This window comes from Helianthus annuus, chromosome 11, assembly GCF_002127325.2.
Source record: "Helianthus annuus cultivar XRQ/B chromosome 11, HanXRQr2.0-SUNRISE, whole genome shotgun sequence".
Taxonomy (NCBI): Eukaryota; Viridiplantae; Streptophyta; class Magnoliopsida; order Asterales; family Asteraceae; genus Helianthus; species Helianthus annuus.
In genome coordinates, this window is record NC_035443.2 from 75,485,238 (window position 1) to 75,491,129 (window position 5,892).

At 34.0% G+C, this 5,892-nt stretch overlaps 1 long non-coding RNA gene across 2 annotated transcripts; it reads left to right on the plus strand.

The window, feature by feature from the left end:
* The first annotated feature begins 1,905 nt into the window (after positions 1-1,905).
* LOC110875153 lies at positions 1,906-3,034 on the plus strand. 2 transcript variants are annotated; one of them, XR_002556557.1, is made up of 2 exons: positions 1,906-2,321; positions 2,484-3,034. It is a non-coding gene; the product is annotated as an uncharacterized LOC110875153 (long non-coding RNA). The 2 variants fall into 2 exon arrangements; XR_002556558.1 differs by having other exon boundaries at positions 2,746-3,034.
* Positions 3,035-5,892: the final 2,858 nt, after the last annotated feature.

Below are 5,892 nucleotides of genomic sequence, written 5' to 3' on the forward strand. Positions count from 1 at the left end.
AGGCCTATACGATGCGTATTAGTCATAGGTTGTCCTTCAAAACTGACATCTTGGGTTCACATGCAAACCCTATACGGATCGTATAGGCTTATACTATTCGTATTATAGTACGAGGTTGCTTTCTATCACTCAAAAGTGACAGAAATTGACATAAAGTGATTGACGTCAGTCCTTATACGGGTCATATAGGCCTATACGACCCATATTAGACTGTGAAATTCCATTCTGTTTCCCCTATTTAAACGATGAAGGAAGAAGAAGATGAGATATATCGTCTTCGTTTTTCTTTACATTCGCTAACAACATGTCTTGTTTCAACTTTAATCACATTTTCGGCGAGTCGTCCGACACAAACAAGAGAATGTTTATTCTGGAAAGCAGAGTGGTATAGCATTTTTTAACATGTTCTGTTTTTTTTTTTTTTTTTTTTTTTTGTTTATGAAATACTTAGCACACTGTTTGTATTAGGAGGGGTCTGCTGTCCCTAATTCTTACGTGGGAGAGGAAATGGATCACGTGAAGGAGGTCGTGTTCGGCTTTCGTTCCCATCATAATGAATCGTTGTTGCCAGACCTCGACGAGATTAGTATTTATTTATTTTTTTCTATTCGGCGTTAAACTTACCATTACCTTTTACCCGTTGGTTTTTTTAGTTTGTTGTGCCCCGCCAACCGTTGTTGTCAGATCTGAACGAGGTAAAAAATATTTACTTATTATTATGAAGGCTTTTAGATGTGCCGTTATGATTTAAGGATTGTGTTTTTTTTTTTTTTTTTTTTCAGTTTATCGTGCCTAGCTATGATCATGGTTATGGATCTCCTTATTATGAAGCCGGTTACGGTGTCTCGTACGGACAAGAAGAATATGGCAATAACTTTTTCGTTAGTGGTGCCTCGGGTGTACAACAAGACGTTGGTGAGCCTTCTCACGCGCAAGAGTCATTGGGTGGCGAGCAGCCTGCTTACCCTGATGTTTCGTACAAAACTGATCAGGTACGAATAATATATATCTTTGTTAAATGTTATATTTTTTCTGTTAAAAAATTATTATAAAATTGTTAATAAAAAATACATTAAAAATTGTTATATTTTTTAAATATAATAATAAATTAATTAAAAAACGTTATATTTTTATAAAATTAATTAAAATTGCTATATTTTTTTAAATACAATAAAAAATACATTAAAATTGTTATATTTTTTAAAATTATTTGTTATATTTTTAGATTGATATAGATGACCTTGTTATATATTTTTTAAATTGAATTATAAATGTTATATTTTTTTTGTTAAAAAATATATTTTTGTTAAATGTTATGTTTTACGTTTACTAAATAAAAAGACACAAAACATGTATTGAAAATGTCTTTTTCCCCATGATATTCGTCAACTTTAGCAAGCTTTTTACACCATGTTTTTATGGCAAAAATTATATTTACGTATACTAAATAAAAAGTCTTCAAAATCCTTAATATTGATCATCATCTTCGCCCGGGGGGAAAGACCACTGTCGACGTGCAACCTAAAATAACAATGTTAAACCAAAACAATACCTTATGAAAAAGCTAAAACTGTAAACCAAAACAATACCTTATGAAAAGCTAAACTCGTGGTGATTTTCATTTGAACTGAATCATATATATATATATATATATATATATATATATATATATATATATATATATATATATATATATATATATATATATAGGGAGCCGCTAAAATGAAAACCACCCCCAGTTGTAAGAACCATGAGAACCACTCTCCACCAATCATATTCCGCCAACCAAAAGGGTAATTTGGTCATTTACCCCCAAATGTCAAATCCACTCTCTCTTAACATTTAATTCCAACAGCTTTTAAAATGTCAGGTACTTTTGCTTTTTTTCATTCTTTGTCCATTTTTTACTACTCACACTTAAGGTGTGAGAGAAACTTTCTCCCTTCTCTAACCAGATCTGATTTTTTTTTTGGCTTCAAATCACTGTGTAAAATGGAATTAAAGGTTGAGGATTCAATCTAGCATCAATTTATCGGTGTATTATAGAATGGAATCAAAGCTGAATCAAAGGGTGAGGATTCACCCCTAACCTATCTTTATTTCATCATATCCGATCCCCTTATGTAAACCCCCAACACCCCCTGTTCTCGATTTAACGGCCGGCCACCACCGTTTGGTGGTGGCGGACGGCGGCGACAACAAGAGATATAGAAACCTCCACCGTCACCTCTTCCGCCGCCATGGTGGTGCACGGCGACCTCCACCGTCACCCCTTCCGCCGCCACCTGTGACATCCACTCCTTTCGCCGCCACCTATTCAGGTCACCTACACCCCCCTGTGATTGATTTATGTTGTTGATATTGGGGGGTTTTTTGCTGATACTTTTTAATGTTTGTTTTTGGTTGGTTTTTCTGGTGCTTTTTTTGCTTATGCTTTTGAATGTTTGGGGGGGGGGGTTTGCTGGTGCTTTTTTGTGATGAAGGTGGGCGACGGTTGTTGGTGGTGCTGAACGCTTGCAGAGGTAGGCGACGGGTGTTGGTGGTGGTGGCGTTGAGATTGGTGGCGGTGGGGGTTTTTTGGCGGTCGAGGTTTTTTGGTCGTTTTTGTGATTTGGGGGTTTCGAGTGAAGGGAGATTGGGTTTGATTTGTTGGGGGGTTGATTTGAATTCTTTGATTCTGTTGATTTGAATTCTTGATCTTTTGTGATAATTGCACTTGTTTGAATATTTTTTGAATGGATACAGGTTGCTTAAATGATGCATTTGTATTCTTTGATTATATGGGTTTTGATCGGTTTGGATTTGGGGGGCGATGATGCAAAAAAAAAAAAACGTTGATTTTGATGACGATGGCGCGGCAAGGACGGCGGAGGGTAGGTTTTTTGAACTTGCAACCCCATTTTACAGCCTTTTTGATTATCAGAAAATCTGAGCCAAACCCCGTTTTTTTTCGAGATACACTTTTGTTTTTTTGTTGTTGTTGGTTTTGTATATTCTTTCCCCCGTCGATGACAATAAAAATCAATCCGAGACACCTACCGACTTTGCGATTTATGGGTGCGTTCGTCTTTGCGTAAACAAGTTTTCGTGTAAAAAAGTTTTTGTGAAAAAAAAGTTCAGCCGTAAACTTTTACGTAAAACGTAAAAAGTTTAACGTAAAACTTAAAAAAGTAAAATGTAAAAAAGTTTAACGTAAAACTTAAAACTTAAAACTTAAAACTTAAAAAGTTTTACATAAAACGTAAAATTTAAAAACATAAAAAGTTTAACGTAAAACGTAAAATGTTTTACGTAAAACGCAAAACTCAAAACGTAAAACCGAAAAAAACGTTAACGTAAAAAACCCGGGGCGTAAAACGTAAAAAACCGACGCCTAAAACGTAAAAAACCGACGCGTAAAACGTAAAAAACCGACGCGTAAAACGTAAAAAACCGGGGCGTAAAACGTAAAAAACCGACACGTAAAACGTAAAAAACCGACACGTAAAACGTAAAAAACCGGGGCGTAAAACGTAAAAACCGACGTGCAAAACGCAAAATAACGTTAACGAAAAAATTGGCGCGTAAAATGTAAAAAAAAAACGTTAACGTAAAAAACCCGGGGCGTAAAACGTAAAAAACCGACACGTAAAACGTAAAAACCGACGCGTAAAACGTTAAAAAACCGACGCGTAAAATGTAAAAAACGGGGGCGTAAAACGTAAAAAACCGACACGTAAAACGTAAAAAACCGACGCGTAAAACGTAAAAAACGGAGGCGTAAAACGTAAAAAACCGACACGTAAAACGTAAAAAACCGACGCGTAAAACGTAAAAAACCGGGGCGTAAAACGTAAAAAACCGACGTGTAAAACGTAAAATAACGTTAACGTAAAAATTGGCGCGTAAAATGTAAAAAAAACGTTAAGGTAAAAAACGGCGCGTAAAACGGGCCGTATGAACGACGCGTAAAAAACGGGACATGAAAACGAGACGCTAAAACGGCGTGTTAAAAAAAACGACGTTAAAAAACGGCGCGTAAAAAAAACGGCGCGTAAAAAAAACGGCGCGTAAAAAATGGCGTTAAAAAAATGGCGCGTAAAAACGGGACGCTAAAACGGCGCGTAAAATGTAAAAAAAAAACGTTAACGTAAAAAACGGCGCGTAAAACGGGCCGTATGAACGGTGCGTAAAAAACGGGACGCTAAAACGGCGTGTTAAAAAAACGGCGCGTAAAAAATGGCGTTAAAAAAACGGCGCGTAAAAAAGGGACATGAAAACGGGACGCTAAAACGGCGTGTTAAAAAAACGGCGTTAAAAATCGGCGCGTAAAAAAACGGCGTTAAAAAAACGGCGCGTTAAAAAAACGGCGAAAAAAAACGACGTGTAAAAACGACGGTTGAAAAAACCCGGCGTGCAAAAACCGGCCCGCAAAAAAAATTGTCTTTTTGTTAAAAAAATTTGAATTTAAAAATGTTTTTACTAAAAAAATCTTTTAAAATAATAAAAAGTAATATAATAAAACTAAAAAGTAATATAATAAAACAAAAAAGTAATAAAAAAATAATAAAGGTAAAAAGACAAAAAAAAGTTATTTTACTTAAATACCCTTTTTTGATTAAAATAATAAAGACATAATAAGACAAAATCTATTTAATATTATTTTTTGTTACTTTTAATCTCATCCATTCATTTTGTTGATCCAAAGGCTAGAAAGTGGTTCCCATGGTTTTTACAAGTAGAGGTGGTTTTCATTTTAGCGATCCCCTATATATATATATATATATATATATATATATATATATATATATATATATATATATATATATATATATATATATATATATATATATATATATATATAGAGGATAATGCTATGCAAAAAACCCCATTTACTTAGAAAACTTAGGAAACCTTACTTGTGGCTTATATTAATCCACGTTGCCATAGTCCCTTGTTAATCCTTTTTGCTCTCAAGGTTATATCAGTAATTTCCCAACACAAGTTATTTTCCCAATTTGATCTGACATGATCATTTAATGCCAATCAACTCATGTGTTCAAATCAGCCACCACATATTTCTTTTACCCTATTTCATTTCATTTTAACTAGTGTAAACTATGTTGCAACTGATTTCACCATCGCAAATAACCCTTTACGTTGCAGTTGTATACACCACATTCTAGCTTTTTTTTTTTAAACCCAACTTTTATCAACTTCATTTGGTTAACATAAGTTTTATATAAAGCATCATAAACCGGTAAAAGAAGAAAAAAAATCTAAAATCTATCATATCGACTTGCAATCAACAGGGAGGGGGTTACAAATTACGTCTTGCTTAAGAAAAAATAATGTATAATGTATTAAATGTGTATGGAATTTATATTACTTTATCATCATAATAACTAGTTTATTTCTCCCGCGCTTCGCGTTGGGATCTTGATCGGTATTGATTCGGTTTATTTCGTACTCACACAATACATGCATTTGGTATTGCAATCAACATTTGCTCTACATCGACTGAAAACCATAAAACGAACAGGGTGCCAATACCAATACCGATGTCGTTGGGTCCGGCTCAATATGGTACAATACAATTTAATGGTGATACTATCAGTTTATTGAAACTAAAAGCAAAAATATAAATATAAATACCGGTACCAAATATTGATGTTGTTCGTTCAGTTTTACGTTCGGTACAATAGCGACACAGTGTCTACTTTCAATAAGATTTACTAAAAACCATAAATATGAATACCAACACTTATGTTGTTTAGTCGTTTTCTTTTCGGTATGATGGCAGCACGATATCCATCTTTAATAAGATTTATATCGGAATGTTGAAAAAAATACATAGATGTGTATTTAGATTATTTATAAAAAATTAACGTGCATAAATTATTTAAAAATTTA